General features: G+C 33.4%; 1 protein-coding gene across 1 annotated transcript in view; it reads right to left on the bottom strand.

Annotated features, from left to right (window-relative positions):
- LOC123556922 (pre-mRNA-splicing factor SYF1-like) overlaps positions 1–18,989 on the bottom strand; it is a 133,553-nt gene that overhangs the window by 22,904 nt on the left and 91,660 nt on the right. The window lies entirely within an intron of this gene.

Below are 18,989 nucleotides of genomic sequence, written 5' to 3'. Positions count from 1 at the left end.
TAATTACTGTTTTGCTTTTAGATACGAACACCATTTCATAACTCTAACATTGAAGTTAAATTTAGAGGACACCTGTGCCGATAGAAAAATAACTGTGTCCGAGAGGGTTCGCGTGTCGTTTGTAGAGAATCAAGAGGGATCCTGTGAGGCAAAATTGAGCCGACTGAGAGGGATCTCGTGCATTTACGAAATCGAAAGTAGAGCGTTTTTAAGGAAATATGATTAAAAAATATCCACATATTGTGTATTTACAAATAAGATAGGGTTAACGGCTTCACATATAAGGTACCAGATATTTGCTATATTCGAGGAAAGTCGTATATAAGTTTCATTAACATAAAACGATGTTCATTCAAGCCTGTCCCTCCAGCTACATTCCATCTTCGTTTGGACTTGTGATAACTGAAAAAAAACAGATGTAACAATAAAAAAGAGGGTCATGATGACCCTGGATCGCTAACCTGAGTAATATGAGCTACATGTTTCAAATGTCAAAATGATGTTGTTGGTTTTTTTTTTAGTTTTTTTTTGAAGATTTTCCGATGTACATTCAAGTAACCCCTAGGGCGCGGCCAATTTTACCCCGGGGATCATGATTTGAATAAAGATTTTAGAAGTCTACTAGGCAATGTTACATATCAAATATCTAAGATCTAGGCCTTCTGGTTTATTTTTAGCAAATGTATGAAGATTTCCCTATGTACAATCAAGTAACCCCTGGGACTGGGTCAGTTGACCCTGGGGTCAAGGTTTGAACAAATTATGTAGAGGTTCACTAGGCAATGCTTCGTGTGAAATATCTAAGTTCTAGGCCTTCTGGTTTATTTTTAGAAAATTTTGAAGATTTCCCTATGTAAACATTTTGAAGAGTTTTCTATCTACAATCAAATAACCCCGTGGGGCGGGGCTCAATTTGATCCCGGGGGTCATGATTTAAACAAATATTTTAGAAGTCTACTAGCCAATGTTACATATCAAAATCTAAGATCTAGGCCTTTTGGGGTTTTTTTAGCAAATTTATGAAGATTTCCCTATGTACAATAAAGTAACCCCTGAGGTCTACTAGACAATGCTTCACATGTTAAATTTCTAAGCTCTAATCCTTCTGGTTTATGTTTAGAAAATTTTGCAGATTTTTCTATGTACTATCAAGTAACCCAATGGGGCAGAGCTCAATTTGACCCCGGGGTCATAATTTGTATAAAATTTGTAAAAGTCTAGTAGGCAATGCTACATGTCAAATATCTAAGATCTAGGCCTTCTGGTTTATTTTTAGAAAATTTATGAAGATTTCCCTATGCAAATACAAGTGACACCTGGGGCTGGATTAATTTTGACCCCAGGGGTCATGATTTGAACAAATTTTGTAGAGGTCCACTATGCAATGCTTCATGTTAAATATCTAAGCTCTATAGGCCTTCTGGTTTATTTTTAGAAATTTTTGCAGATTTTTCTATGTACAATCAAGTAACCCCATGGGGCGGGGCTCAATTTGACCCCGGGGGTCATGAGTTGTATAAATTTTGTAGAAGTCTAGTAGGCAATGCTACATGTCAAATATCTAAGATCTAAGCCTTCTGGTTTATTTCTAGAAAATTTATGAAGATTTCCCTATGTAAAATCAAGTGACACCTGGGGCTGGGTCAATTTTGACCCCAGGGGTCATGATCTGAACAAATGTTGTAGAGGTCCACTGGGCAATGCTACAAGTAAAATATCTAAGCACTAGGCCTTCTGGTTTACTTTTAGAAAAATTTGAAGATTTTCTTATGTAAAATAAAGTGACCCCTAGGGCGGGGTCAATTTTGACCCCATGGTCATGATTTGAACAACTTTAGTAGAGGTTCACTAGACAATGCTAAATGTCAAATATCTAAGCTCTAGGGCTTCTGTTTTTTAGAGAAGAAGATTTTTTTAAGATTTTCCTATGTAAAATCAATTTTGACTCCAGGGTCATGATTTGAACAAATTTGGTAGAGGTTTACTAGGCAAATGCTTCACACTAATTATCTAAGCTCTAGGGCTTCTGGTTTTTGAGAAGAAGATTTTTAAAGTTTTTCCTTTCAGTTGCCATGGCAACCAGAGTTCTGAATGAAATTCAATTCTTTGAACAATTTTGAAAGGGGGCCACCCAAGGATCATTCCTGTGAAGTTTCAGAAAATGAAATAACTAAAATAAAATAGTTGTGTAAAAAGCAAACAAAAATAATTATAAAAATGTTGTTCTATTGTCTTCCATATGTCACAACCTAATCAGTATATGTTTCAGACTCCCTATTTGCATTATAATGTAGAATGGAAATGTAGAAATAAAATTTACAATTTCAGAATGTGCAGATGATACGAAAAAAAAATTTTACAACTTTATGCTTGAAACCGTCTTAGCTTATTAAAGTAATTCTAAGAATCAATGAAGATGTTTTTATCGTGTAGCATTAACTATATGTTTTGATTTATGTTGAAATTGAATGACTTTATATACCCATTATGAATTTTTTTATCCTGCTCGCGTAAGACTATAATGTAGATGAACGCTTCAGCTTGTGAATGGTAAAACAAGTTTTGTTGTTTTGTGCTCTAGCATCAGCCAGACAGTGGTGCAATTACATTTTTTTTTTCATTTCAAGTTAGTTATGATGTTGAGTTTCTATAACACTGTACCCAACACGCAAGCCAATATGGGCCCATATTGTCTATAGCTGGTCAAATGTACCATTCGGGTCCCATATGAGACCATAATTGTAAGTATTTGCCCACATCGGACCCATATGGGACCCACATACAATGTCTCATCGATGTGATACTTCAGTATATTTTGAAGCCTGTTTGGGTACCATGCCAATCCCGTTTTCAAATCCCATGTGGGTCCCATATTGTAAACAATAAGGAACCCTTATGGGTCCAATAAATTTTGCTAGCTGGGTATGTGATACGTTGTCACAAATTTTCTATTATCGTTGCAATATTACAATATTGTTTTGTTTTCTTTTCGTTTTTTTTCTTTTGTAGTTAGTTCGTTTGATTTTCCGAATTAATAACATAGCTGTCTCGCCTCAAAATAATATTTTATTCATGAAAACTAAGAATCAGCGTTTTAATTTACAACATAACTGAATCAACAAGATTGCATGGATCGAAATCGTAACATTTGTCGTTGAGAAGTTGTCACACGTTATCGTTGAGACATGATTTTCGTTGGAATATACCTCTCCCGGAGTGAACTCGTTAACTTATATATAGAGATAGTACCTAAGTTTTTCAAATCATAGGTTTGAAGTTAAAAAGCTTTGACATGAAGACAAGTGTCCATATATTTTTCAAAAACAGAAATATAGACAATATTTTAACCAGAAGTGTGGAGTTATGAGCATTTAATATTTTCATGTTAAAGAAAATTTTGTGATCAAGGAAATGTAACTCTTCTCGAACATGGAGAGCATAAACATCAAAGGGACATAATATAGTGAATATTTACTAATTGGGTGCATTTGATTTAACATTTAACTTTGATCTGGATTGCTAAATAATGATCCATGATACTGTGTGCTAAAAAAATAGAACATCTGGAACAGTCTATTAACAGCAAAACTATGTTGTAGCAGAATGCAAATAGTGAAGCTCTAACTGGGACTCGAACCCAGGACCTCTCACACCTAAGGCAGACACTCTACCACTTCCCTATAACAGCAGCAGCTAATAGCTATGCAGTTTAATTGCCTGGATTACATTGCGTGAACTGGAACAATAATCGGTGACTCCGGATTATCGGCGTATTCGCTTCGTTACCTAACGGCAATTTCCGTGTAAAGAAAAAATATAATCTAATGCTGCCAACGTCATAATCGGTCAAATCTGCCCAAATTTCTCTGACGTGTTGTTCAGAGTATGAATTTACTAACTGGTAGTACCAGTGAAATATAACTTACACTTAATCTTTTATATTTGCCCTTTTAGCAGCTGTCGAACGGAAAAGACCGTAAGCTTTGTCCAAATATAAGTAATTATTTTACCAGTTTTGAGAGGATTTCAATTGATGGGAAATTACAGTTACATACTAGATACCTTTCTGCAACACATGGAGTCATTAGCATTCACTGTCAATAAGTATTATGACTAAGATCGAGTGTCATTCATGCATTTCAAAGATTATAGACAGAGTCTGTTGCTTACATTTTTTATCGTAACCGGTGCATTTGTAAAAATCACTTTAGTTTGAAAAATCAAAGTATGCGAAGAGCTATGGTACGGTCTCTATTATATATGTATCCTCGATTACATTCAAAATCATCATCATCATCATCATCATCTTAGTAATCGTCTCACTCAAGAAGAATATACTTACAATTTGGTTCAAAAACTGTATATGCGCCGCCGTAAAAGCTGTTTAATTAAGACAAAAAACTGATTAACGGCATATTGAGACAGGCGGTTCCAAAGTACAGCGCTGCCAGGTAAGATGCTGCCAGGAAAGATGCTGTGTTGACAAGCAAAGTACAGCGCTGTCAGGAAAGATGCTGCCAGGAAAGATGCTGTGTCGACAAGCAAAGTACAGCGCTGCCAGGAAAGATGCTGTGTTGACAAGCAAAGTACAGCGCTGTCAGGAAAGATGCTGCCAGGAAACATGCTGTGTTGACAAGCAAAGTACAGCGCTGTCAGGAAAGATGCTGCCAGGAAAGATGCTGTGTTGACAAGCAAAGTACAGCGCTGCCAGGAAAGATGCTGCCAGGAAAGATGCTGTGTTGACAAGCAAAGTACAGCGCTGCCAGGAAAGATGCTGTGTTGACAAGCAAAGTACAGCGCTGCCAGGAAAGATGCTGTATTGACAAGCAAAGTACAGCGCTGCCAGGAAAGATGCTGTGTTGACAAGCAAAGTACAGTGCTGCCAGGAAAAATGCTGCCAGGAAAGATGCTGTGTTGACAAGCAAAGTACAGTGCTGCCAGGAAAAAATGCTGCCAGGAAAGATGCTGTGTTGACAAGCAAAGTACAGTGCTGCCAGGAAAGATGCTGTGTTGACAAGCAAGGTACAGTGCTGCGCGGAAAAAATGCTGCCAGGAAAGATGCTGTGTTGACAAGCAAAGTACAGTGCTGCCAGGAAAAAATGCTGCCAGGAAAGATGCTGTGTTGACAAGCAAAGTACAGCGCTGCCAGGAAAGATGCTGTGTTGACAAGCAAAGTACAGCGCTGCCAGGAAAGATGCTGTATTGACAAGCAAAGTACAGCGCTGCCAGGAAAGACGCTGTGTTGACAAGCAAAGTACAGTGCTGCCAGGAAAAATGCTGCCAGGAAAGATGCTGTGTTGACAAGCAAAGTACAGTGCTGCCAGGAAAAAATGCTGCCAGGAAAGATGCTGTGTTGACAAGCAAAGTACAGTGCTGCCAGGAAAGATGCTGTGTTGACAAGCAAGGTACAGTGCTGCCAGGAAAAAATGCTGCCAGGAAAGATGCTGTGTTGACAAGCAAAGTACAGTGCTGCCAGGAAAAAATGCTGCCAGGAAAGATGCTGTGTTGACAAGCAAAGTACAGTGCTGCCAGGAAAGATGCTGTGTTGACAAGCAGAGTACAGTGCTGCCAGGAAAGATGCTGTGTTGACAAGCAAAGTAGAGTGCTGCCAGGAAAGATGCTGTGTTGACAAGCAAAGTACAGTCCTGCCAGGAAAGATGCTGCCAGGAAAGATGCTGTGTTGACAAGCAAAGTAGAGTGCTGCCAGGAAAGATGCTGTGTTGACAAGCAAAGTACAGTGCTGCCAGGAAAGATGCTGTGTTGACAAGCAAAGTAGTGCTGGCAGGAAAGATGTTGTCAGGAAAAATGCTGCCAGGAAAGATGCTGTGTAGTCAAGCAAAGTACAGTGCTGCCAGGAAAGATGCTGTCAGGAAAGATGCTGCCAGGAAAGATGCTGTGTTGACAAGCAAATGTGCTGCAGGAGATTTGGTTTTACAGCTGGTTTTGATTCTGGCGTGAATTTTTGAAATATTATCAACAAGAGTATGATTGTGTACAGCTTGGTTATTCTCGACATGTTGCGTCTGAGCTGAAGTGTGTCCCGCTGTAGTTCATTAAGCATATTTGAGACCGAGCTTTGTTGTCTTTTTTTTGTGGGGGGGGGGGGGGGGGGGGGGCGGTTGTTGTTTCTTTTTTTTTTTTTTTTTTTTTTACCAGCCTTGCAGCACTTCGATGTATTATTCCTAACTGGCTGCTGTGGCTATCAGCAAAGGGAGATCACACACTATCCGCGCAGTCTGGTCAGGATCCATGCTGTTCGCTAACATCTTCTCTAATTGCAATAGGATCCGAAAGCGTACAGCATGGATCCTGACCAGACTGCGCGGATACGCAGGCTGGTCTGGACCCATGCTAGTCGCAAACCCACTTTTTTGGTTTTCTCATGGCACGGCTCATTTAACGATAATGTGCTTATTTTGACTTTGTAATTTTAAGAAAATGTTTTCAAATACAATAAACATGCTCAATAGTTAACCATATACCTAAATTGCCCTTTTGAGCTGTATTGATGTGACCTTGTGGTAATTTATAAATGCTTGTAAGATGAGTTGGCGATACTTAATCCAAAAGGTCTCTGATAATCGTCTTTTATAACAATGTTATATAATATCTAAAACAACGTAATACATCGTTGTCAATTTGATATTTCAATATCTGGATTGTATTGTATTGACAATGTTTTATCAACAATATTAATCTAAACGTAAATAAATTCATACAAAAAAAACTAAGGATAACGAAATGTGTTTGAAATTAGCACAAGGTTATGTTCCCATGCATAAAGAAACACATCGTACGATCGAACCATACTTTATGCGGCGGTTACTACCAAAATTAGTAAATATGCAGTCCGTTCATAAAAATGTCAGTCAGTGCAGTGTGCATTTCATTGTAAACCATCCCGTCCAATATAACTACATTCAATGCGTTGTATTTTAAAACCATTTAATACAAAACTTCATTCAAGTGTTGCCAAATAGTTAAACAGAAATATGTTTAAAAAGTCAGATTTTCTTTATCATAGTCCCAAACGTAAACTTGAGTAGCCATTAATACCTGCAAACTTGGACTGAAATTGAGATAACTTATTCGATTGTGAGAAAAAAAAAAACTTTCGTAAGTTTTGTAAATACCAAATACGCCTCATTTATTTTATGCTAACTAATGCGTTACTGTATTCTATAAATTAGATATTTTCATATCTCATCACTGACTGTGAATATATGAAATCTATATGTGAGAAGTACTAGCTCCAACCCCTCAGAACTACATTTTTTTTCAGTGGTGCATATACATATATACAATAGGTCTATCTTGGTCGTATACAGAAAACTACAATAAAAAATTTAAGATGTATTTTAATTCTGCACAAATACCATAATAATCAGTGAGCATGACTAATGGCATTAAAGTTTTTATCTACAAACCTATGTGCAATGGATCTAATGGCCCATCCTTATGCCTTCTCTACTCTAAATCTGCAGGTGAACATAATGCAGTTTACTCTTCCAATAATATTTAGGCATAAACCACCTAATTTATGTAATAAAATAACAATCTAAGTAAAAAACAACTGCAACAGTATTTATGGATAAATAGAAGGAAAGAGGTTGCCTTAAAAATTATATCCTCTGCATGTTGTGATCAGTTCAAATCATTGGTGACAGTTATTCCTAGGTATTTGGCTGATGAGGTGGTCTTTAATTCTGTGTTGTGTAACCTATAAACATCGTAAGTCACATCTTAATCAAGGCGTGCAGAAGTGATTTTCTTGTAACACTGCTGCCTCAAATTGTATGCAGTTCATATTTTTCGGACATTTCAGGTAATTCTAAATTAAGGTTTTCACTAGTCCATATAATTTTACTATTACAGAACACTGTTTAAGCTTTTCAGTGTTGTTAAATATTCTGGCTCTTTTGTACCATGAACTTATAGAACAGAATTCTTCTAAAGTCAGTGCTAGGGAGCGTAAGGTGTGTTTTGCACTTCATTACCACATAAACAGACTTGATCCAACTGAGTTTGCTGTTTATTTGCTTGGTTGCGTTTTTTGCTTCTAAAGGATCTTCGTAAAGTCAATTGCAACATGTTTTCAGCAACTCTGAAGTGTCGTTCAGAAGGCACTCAGTATCTTCCTAGAAGTTTTGAATGGCATTATGTAATTGTTTTCTTAACAATTTTGGTTTTCAAACACTTAATATTGTTCATATTCTTGACATTTTTTTTTAATTTTCATCAGTTTAAAATTAAAGATTACTTAAAGTGCCTGAATATTTCATTTTTTCTTTTTAGTTCTTCTTTAGTGATGTTTTTCAACAGTGAATAATTTATTAATAAGCCCATCAATATCTCAATACAATGCATGTTTTTTTCTCAAACTAAAACACAAAATGCTTCATTTCTCACGTAAATAACTGCATAGATACACTTCACAATCACACAAACAAGATAAATATTCCATTATAAAAACAATTCCATGAAAGACAGCCCAAAATTGTAACCCTATTATCAGTGTATGGATGTTGGCAGGGATTTATACATAATTAATATATACAGAATATATACATAAAAATACATAATCAATGTAAAATGTAATTATTGACAACAATATTGAAACCATCAAATAAAAGAACATCATAATTAAGAAACTGGTATAAGTATAATTTAACTGATAGATGCATTAATTCAAAATGAAAAAGGAGCATTGAATATGTAATGAATGTTTCAGATGATTTCTCGGTCAACACATGTAAAGAAATAATGAAGGAATTAATACTTTAAAGTTTTAAAAAATCACTAATATCATAATATTGATAACAATGATTCAAATGTCTCCCTACGTATTTCTAAATACAGCAAAATACAGTGGTAACGTATTTTAAAGCACCGTTATGGAAAAAGTCTCATTGCTTGAGAAGTATGGAACTATACTATTTTGTAAGAGAATTTAATAACTAGATAATTAAATATTCCTCTACTATTTTTCTGAGAAAATAACGATACAATAAAACAAGATCACTGGAATGGTAACGTAACATGTGTAAAGTATGTAACAAACAGATTTCTCCTTCAAATAAGTATTTGCACTTTATTTTCATATGATATAGCTCAAATAACACATATTTATTGATTATAGTTTATTTCATCATGTTGTTCAGCTTTAGTTATATCTTGTTTCCAGATATGTCTGTTTTAGCACAGATTAATTTATGCAAATTAGCTAAAATACCTAATGTAGAAAAAAAATACTTTTAGAGTAACAAAATACTATTCTAGAAAACACCGAGAGACATCAAGACCAGATCAAAACTGTCTGATCTATATTTTCTGAATAATTGATTTAATAAAACAATGTTATTGAAATGGTAACGTAACATGTGTAAAGTATGTTAAATATTGATTCCTCCTTCGAAAATGTATTTAAACTACATTTCCAAAAAATATAGCTCACATAATAGTTTTTTATTGATAACAATTAATTATATCATTTTATTAAATTTTAGTGGTATCTTGTTCCTGTGACGTCGGTTGTGGTAGTGGTTAATTTCAGCTAAACATACCTATTTTGGAGTAAAAAATATTTACCATCTGTGTTACAAAATACTATTTAAGAAAACACTGAGAGACTTTCAGAACAAATCAAAACTGTTTGATACATTTAACTTGATTTAAAACTTAGAAGATATTATTTTCTAGTAAAATTTTCTCATTTTGTAACATTCTCATTAATATTCTTAAATATGCAAATTAATTGATTAAGATAAAAAAAAATACTGCTATTAAGGTCAATGTTTTAGCTCCGTTTTAATACCATATTTATTGTTTTGTCACCAAAACTGACTAAGATATGAATGATTATCATCTATATGGTTGTCCTTTCCAAAAATGAATAGTTGCCATGGAAACAGTGAAATCATATATAGTTCATAAGAGTGTTTTCATGGGAATATATTTTTTTATTTTGAAAAAGTTGGTCCCGACGAACAATTTGGTACCTATGAAAAAGAGTATATGGGGGATGCATGGTAGACCCTTTGGCCCCTACCTATATCTTGTACATGCATATATACCAATGCATGATTACCTCCCCTGATTTTTATAAAAATGGATTTATCGCAGTAAGTATTTATGGACTCATTTGAAATTACTTAATGCCAAAAGTTGGACTGAGAAATTCTAGGTAAATGAATATGAACTGATATATGACAAATTTCCGCCCTTTGTTTCAAATTAAATGGGTGTATCTCAGTAACCAATGAAGACATCAGACGGACTCGGACAATCAGGGTTGATAACTTTGGACTGAATTTATGACAAATTACCTCCCTTTTTATGTAAACGAATATACTTCAGCAGCATCTAATGAGATTGGTTTCAAATATTATTTTAGTTTTTTTTTCAAGGGTAACAAATAGTCATGCTAGTACAAAAAATGCAGCATTTGGGCCTAGGACCCTCAATCTTGATTTGGAGATTGGCCTTCACTCGTATGTGGCCATTAAGTCAAAAGAGACGGTTCCTTTTGAAAACTGACCAGATCCCATCATAAGTTTAAGGTTATGGGCCCTTAAAGGGCCAAAATTTGCTATTTTGGCCTGTAAACACGATAGAAACCACATTTTGCAGTTGACTTCAATCAAATTTGCCACAACTTGTATTGGCATCAAACCTCTGGGTTTTAGAGTTATGGTCCCTTAAAGGGCTAAAGTTTGCTAATTTTGGTTTGTGAACATGATAAAGGGAATTACTGGATTTACTCGAGCTCTAACATAGACTGATACTGGATCTGCTCCTGCTACACGTTTTTATTCAATATTGCGTGTATAATCTCTTTGATCAAGCTTGTAATAGGATAGACAAGTACAGGATCTACTCTCGTACCAAGTTTGCATTATACTCCGTGAGTTTATATCTGTATCTTAGTTTGCTCAGTAACAGTCTGCTACACCGTTAAATTACGGGCGTATTCATGGGCTTTTATTTCAACATTAACAGTGATTCTTACGTTTACAGGGTTTATTAACTTAATAAAATGACCAAAGATCAATATCTAAACTTATCTATATATCATGCTATTTCAACTGCACTATCTCGATTACCAAACTGTCCGTAACGATGTTGAACTCGCTATGTTTTAACATGACTGTGTTGCCATGGTAACATCTAAAATGGGTCCTGATGTGTTCTACTGTCATTGGAAATAGGTCTATTTTATATAGAATAAAGGACAAGGACTATTTATTGTGTGTTAACACCTGTACGTACCAGTATAGCAGTGATCTCCCTTGCCGCTTTGCTGCTGCTCAGATCTACCGGTCGTGTAAATAAATACCTTTCATTCAGAATCATTTTTATTTAAGAAATAATTTGTAGCAAAAAAGTGCTTTAACACTATTTATGCACGATGGGTGGTTATACGTCGGGCGTATAAATTATTTGAACGACGTATTTCCACCCGAGTGCATGAATAGTGTTAAAACAACTTTCAACTTTCAACTTTTATTTCAATACTTAGGCTCATACATAATGAACAGCAAAGCATCACAGTAAAGAAAAACATTTCAAACAATATCAATGGCGGTAACATATGTATGTTTAGTGTAGCGATATATTAGGAAACGGCAGCCTAATTTATTATACACTATATAATTAATTGTTACATGGATCATAAATGTATGTGTTGTTTCTGAAGACAATTTAGATTATTTACCATCGCGATATAAAATTAAAATTTATTTGTTTACTATTGCAGCTTTCCAAAGGCTTTGCGGTTTTCTTCATGTTGATTATTAATGAAAACTAGCTAGTATTAGGGAAACGCCAGATTATCTTCTGTTTAAATGGTTTCTAAGATTATGATTCATGTAACCAAGAACATTCATTCAAAAGATACATGTATACAAATACTTTTCAGTACATAACAAATTTACCATTACAATGATTCATGTAACCAAGGACATTGATATAAAAGATACATCTAGACAAATAGTTTTTAATACATAACAAATTTACCATTACAGTACAATGTACTAACAAAACAATGAAATAATTCTATTTCAGCGTAAATGTATCAGACAATGAAATAGTATTTCAGCATATACGTATCAAACAATAGGGTACTATTTCACAATATATAACAATTATACACTTTGCCTTAAACATTTATAGTTTTCATTATCTTATTCATAAATAAACTTAAGTTCTTAAGATCTTTATAGTTATCATTAGGTAGTAATGTTCCAAATTTTATGATATTTGGTCGTTGGTAATACTTCTTGTCTATATATTTCTTTCTTATATCATTAAAGTGTGAACATACTAATACATAATGGAATTCATCACCAATATCATTACAGAATAAACATTTTCTTTCGTTTGAAGGTGTTCCTCTCCATCTTCCAACTTCTATTGGTAAACGATGGTTTCTTGTTAAAAATGACATCATTCTTTTACATAAATATGTAGGTAAAGTATTGATATACGTGCTTCGTTTATATACAGTTTTATAGAGCTTATACGTGTTTGTATTTGATGTTCTTTCTATTTCCGCATACCATGTTTGTATGAAAATATCTCTTAGTTTTTGAGAACATGATTTAATTAACCACTTGGGATTTGAAAAACTTTGACTATACCATATTCCTGAGTATCCTGATGTACAAAGTATATTTTTGATATTCTCAATCCATTTGGATTTAGTTTCTTTAGAAGCATGTAATTCATAAATCAACTGATAAATTTTAGATGATACCTTTTGTTGGGCTACATCACCAGTGTTTTCTACAAGTTTTGTCCAAAAAGCTACAATTCTATTCTTTATATCTACAGAAACTGGAGTGATGCCTAATTCACCATAGATCATATAGGATGGTGTCGATTTTTTTAAACTGAAAACGTACTTATAGAATTTTAATGGAACTCTTTCTATAACATCAATATTACCAAATCCCCAGATTTCACTTCCATATAAAAGTATTGGTTTTACTGTTTTTTCAAAAAGATCTATCTGCATGTCAAAAGGTAGTGATAAAGTTCTAATCTTCCTCAAAAGACAGAATAATGCTTTGTTTGCCTGTTCGGCAATATGTTTTTTGGCTTGTAAAAAAGCTCCGCTCCTAGAAAAATATATACCAAGATATTTATAATTATCGACTATTTCTACAGTATCATTTCCAATTTTAAATTGTAGATTTCTTGGCTGTCTTCCTTTGCTAAAGATTACAATTTTAGTTTTATCAACATTTATTGAAAGTTTCCATTTATCACAATATATTTTGAAACAATCTAATGCATGTTGCATATCCTCTTTATTATCACTAAAAATGACTGTATCATCAGCGTAGAGTAAAATGAACAATTTTAAAAAAATTCGTGAATCATCTGAGACTGACTCTTTAACGACACCATGTACATTATTACCGTTTAAATAATCCTCTAAATCATTCAGAAAGATACTAAACAAAAAAGGGGACAAGTTTTCTCCTTGACGAACGCCGTTTAAGCAGTTGAAAAAAGGAGAACTTCCATCATGGGTCACAACTTTTGACTTAATATTCTCATACATTTTATAAATGATATTATAGCATTTTCCGTTTATATTTTGCTTCTGTAATTTCTGCCAAAGTCCTACTCTCCAAACTGAGTCAAAGGCCTGTTTAAAATCAACAAAACAACAAAACAATTTCTTTTTATCAGAATTAACAAGATCAATTAGGCTTTTAAGGATAAATAAATTGTCATTTGTTGAGTAATTTTTTCTAAACCCTGCTTGTGTTGATTTTATAAGACCTGTTTTTTCTGCATATAAATTTAGTCTCTTATTTATGATACAGGTAAACAATTTACCAAAACAGCTTAACAATGATATTGGACGGTAGTTTTCTGGTAAATTTGGATCACCTTTGTTTTTGTATATAGGTTTTACCACTTCTATTGTCCAACTTTCTGGTATTATGCCTTCATTAAAAGTAATATTAAACAATTTTGTATAAATTGGCAACATAGTATTTATTGTTGCCTTTAATTGCTCGTTTACAATATTATCTATACCAGGTGATTTATTATTGCTTAGACTCCTTAATGCTTGTAAAATTTCTTGCTCTGTTATAGAACCGTTTATTTCTGTATTAACGCGTATGTCTTCTTCGTTAACACTATTGTCATTTATTTCATTTTCATCTTCATAAACCTGTTCATTCACCTTTTTAAAAAAGTCATAAAAATCATTTAATGGAGCACTCACTGGCTTTGAATTTGTGTTCGAGTTTATAACCTTCAAATACTGCTTTGGGTTAGCATTTCGCAGACTTCTTAACCTAACAATTCTGTCCGAATTAAACTTATTATGCGAAATTCTCAACGTATCCTTATACGATTGTGCTATAAATTATTTCGATTCTAATATCACAGTCATGGATAAAAACTGTAAATTTAGTAGAAAACTGAAATGTTTATTTATATGAATAAATACTATTTCTGCTTAAAAAAGTAAAGCTGCATATTTAAGTCAGGCTAGAGAACCAGTGCTTTGGTGTTTATATTATGATCCATATTTTTACATCTCTTTTAATGTGACATATTACATCATAAATATACTTATAAAAGTTAATATGTCATATCTGGTATCAAAATCTTTGATTTTATGAGTAGATTTTAAAAATGATAATTTCATTTTTGTAACTTTAAAACAATCACAATTTTTAATTAAATTGATATTTTGGACATAGTTTTACAATTTGAATCGGTTTTACAATATGAATGGTCTGACACCTTTCAAGGTGTTTGCTAAATGACTTTGCCATTAGCATCTTAAGTTAAGCTTCTTCCATCTCAACAACTTACACTTTAACAAAGTAGAAATCTTGCTACAAAATCAGCTTATCTCTTTTACCTAGGCCTTTATAAAAATAGTCTACTAATTCTTCAACAAGAATTATCTTTGTTTTATACAGGAAGCTATCCTAATATTTCCTTCTTGTAACCAATTCTTCAGAAAATAATGTTTATACTTGGTTTGACAGAGCCCAATAAAAATGCCAGTCTCCGATGTCCAAGTATCATTCAAACTTGGATATTCGAAATAAATATACTAGATTTTTAAACACGTGTTGACTGTCATTTTCAGGTATGTACTTATTTTATTATTTTAAGACTTTCATTATATCAACTGTGTGTAATGTTATCTTATTCTTAAAATATGACATTACTTGAAATTTAGAAATAGTAACTTTTATAAAATATGCCAATTATAGGCAAGATTGATGTTAATTATATTTTAAGTTCTAAAAGTACTTGTTATTGTGGTAAAATTGTTACTGATCTTTGTATTATGTACCTCTTACTCAAAGCGAGAGTATTGGCTAATTTCCCCTTTTCTTACTTAAAGCATGATTAGCTAATTTCCCCATTTTTATTAAATATAAAATATTGTGTATCAAAGAAGAATCTAATTCCCCATTTTTGTTAAAATTGTAATATATTGTTTGATGTATCGATCATTCAAACTTGGACATTCGAAATAAATATACTGGATTTTTAAACACGTGTTGACTCTGTCATTTTCAGGATTTCGACAAAAAAGGTGTATTAACAGTCCCTAGTACGAGTAAACATCTGTCGTATAAAAAGGCCTCATAACAAAGATCATAAAATTTATGTACATATAAAGGTTTGTCAATGTGCAAAGGGCTTCTTGCTAGGACTTGGACCTAGAATTCTTACAAGTGTAAGTGTGTTTCTTTACACTACAAGAAGTGATCCCATAGCAACAATGACATATATTTAAATACAAAATAGTACATAATATGTATGTAATCCTTCAGAAACAGATACATTTTCTATATATCAATATTAAAAAAAAAGACTAAATTGTTTAAGCCTGCATCTTATGTAGATATACTGATAAAGTATAGTAGTTGCAACTTGACCGGATGGTTGACCTTCAGCTGATTATTCATATCGATTATTTTATTTTAGAAATAAAGGGTGATTAGGGTAGCCAAGTATATTTATATGGAATTAATTTGTATACAGGGCACTATCAAAGTGTGTATACTTACATTTGATCAGTTAAAACTTTGCAATACAATAATTTATAATTACACAAATTTATATTTCCACTTTCTCACGCAGCTATAATTGAATGATTAAATGCATAAAAAGTTAACCTAAGAATCAAAAACTCTCTGCAATATGATTAGTATCCACTATTTAGTTTATACAAATTTGTTATAGCTCGATTGTGATGAAAGCTTCAAGCTTATTGTAACCACTCTCGAGTCCGCTTCCTGGAAAAACCAGTACTGGTGTCATATGAGGTCATGGTCAACCCACGACCTCTGGATTGAGCGGCCAACACCTTATCCACTAGACCACCGCTCCCTGTATCCACTATTTATAAACATTAGCTAGATTTAATATACTTCGACTACAAGTTGGGCCAAAAACAAAATATGTGTGGTTCCTGTAACATGGCCAAAAAAATAAGGTAGGTAGGTAGGGTTTTTTTTTTTTAATATTGAAACAATAGTGTGTCAGTACATACTGGTGCTTTTTATGTACTTTTTGGTTATTAATCACTCCATACAGCATGTTAACCTTTTTATGAAACATACTTGCTACTATATGAGTGGGTTTCAAAATAATGAAGCAAAAGTGTGACATAAGGGTTAAAAATGCAAACCTATTTCTTATGGTGGTCACCTATTTTATATGATAGCAAATACTTTTAAGGAAATAGCTTTGAGAAAGTGTTGTGAAAATACCAGTCAGAAGAGAATTTCTGTAGTTTTTTTTTCCTTGCATAGGTTTTTTCTCAAATTCACATAATGATAGGATCATTTGTGCTGAAAACAATGAACAAATAAAAACAATAGGTCACCAAGCTTGTTTTTGTGTAAAATTGAACACACCCACAGTTGCTGAAACTGTCATCGATTTTTCAACATTTTTATAATTTTCTGATTTTTTATCAAGATCAAGCAAAATATACATCAAGACAACACAATTGCATTTATTCTTTCTACAGAATTTATTACATACTTATTTGATATCATAGTCATATTTGTAATACTATATTCTTACTATGATGGATACAAATGAAAAAAAATGTTTTATATTCACTTTTGTGAACTTTTTTCAATGAAAAATACTCATTGTTTTTTGTGTTTTTTTTTTAATTTTGAAAAAAAAACTGTTTCATAGAAGTTTTTTCCTGTTTTTCTTGTGCATAACCTTGCAGTCTATATTTAAACAAATAAAAACAAGAGCAAAGCATACCGGTACCTAACTTGCAACATTGACCATTACAGCATGACACAATCAAACTGAGGAACCAAATGAACACACAGACACTTGGGGTCAGCATCCCAACCTCTCCCATGCCGCCCCTGACCCTCAGTCAACAGGCCTACAATTTTGTTTTTTAAAACAAACTGAGCACATGTCTTGATCATCCAACGAATTCTGTTACCATTTCAACAAGTTTGAAAAAATCCCATTCTCTGAGCATTGATAGTATATATGGGAGAATTTTTAAACATATTGAAATGGTAACAAAAGTTGTTGTATGATCGAGACATGTGCTCAGTTTGATTTAAATGGCTGAAGGTTGGCAGGGGCCGATTGGAAAAAGGGACAGATTCTGACCTCTAAGTGTCTGTGAACGAACATATCCGTTCTCCTCCACAACTGATTAAAACCTGATACCACAATAATAAAAGGCGGGAGAATCACCCATGATAGCCCATTAACTAGTATCATGTGTCGGTGCGACGTAATTTAAATGAAAAAAAAAAAAAAAAAAAAAAAAAAAAAACATTTTATAAGTTCTTAACTACCTTTATAATGAATGGATCCGTGCTGTCTATCAAACTAATTGTTATCTATGATATTGACCAATAAGATAACGCGGATTATTCAGTATGCATCACTTGTTGCTAACCAGCCATTGCTTCCCACAAGCTTTCACTTAGAAACCGTTACTGACTTATTCTTTTGTTTGATACATTTGTTGTTTTTTTTTCGAAGGAAGTGGTGTTGAGGTGTGCGTTATAGGAATATGTAATGCCGACGAGCGGTACCCGGAAAGGCTATGAGGGGGAAGATTTATTTTTTCCGTAAACCAAAGGCCGATTTAGAAACATGTAAGCGTTGAACGTTAAACGGATCAATAAGCAATCTGCTCAAATGTAATTCTAATAAACTTTATATTGAAACTGTCGTGTGTGTCATTAATGTGCATGGTATAATATGATAGCATACGTAATACATCATGAATTCTCTCTCTCTCTCTCTCTCTCTCTCTCTCTCTCTCTCTCTCTCTCTCTTTACTCATTTGCCTGTGATCGGAATTTTAATATAAATGCTCACTTTATTTTAATTTAGGCCGATCGCAGAATTATTCAGTTCAAGACATTAAATATATAAGTCATAAATGTATATCTTATTTCATATAAAAGTAACAGCTAACCTTCTTCAGGAATATATTCTCACAATTGAAAGTATGATCTATATGTTTGCATTTGACTGTATGTTAATTATACTACATAAAATGTTGAATTAAATCGAGAAGTTGGCACTGACATCGAAGATCGAAGATCGAAATTAAATTTCTAGCCAGCTTTAAATTTCGAGCCAGCTCGAAGATCGAAATTCAACAATGAATATCAATTTCGTGCTAGCTTTTAACTTCTAGCCAGCTCAAAGATCGAAATTCAAGATAGAATTTCGAGCTGGAATTGAATTTCGAGCCAGCTCGAAGATCGAAATTCAGATTTTCTAAAATTTGAATATCGAGCTTGGGTTGAATTTCGAGCTAGTTCGAAGATCGAAATTCAAATTATCAAAAAGATGAATTTCGAGCTGGGGTTGAATTTCGTGCCAGCTCGAAGATCGAAATTCAAATTATCAAAAAGGTGAATTTCGAGCTGGGGTTGAATTTCGAGCCAGCTCGAAGATCGAAATTCAAATTATCAAAAAGTTGAATT

The sequence above is a fragment of the Mercenaria mercenaria genome, chromosome 15 (assembly GCF_021730395.1).
Source record: "Mercenaria mercenaria strain notata chromosome 15, MADL_Memer_1, whole genome shotgun sequence".
NCBI classification, from domain to species: Eukaryota; Metazoa; Mollusca; class Bivalvia; order Venerida; family Veneridae; genus Mercenaria; species Mercenaria mercenaria.
Note: the sequence above shows the minus strand (reverse complement) of the source record. Positions and strands in the feature narration are given on the sequence as shown.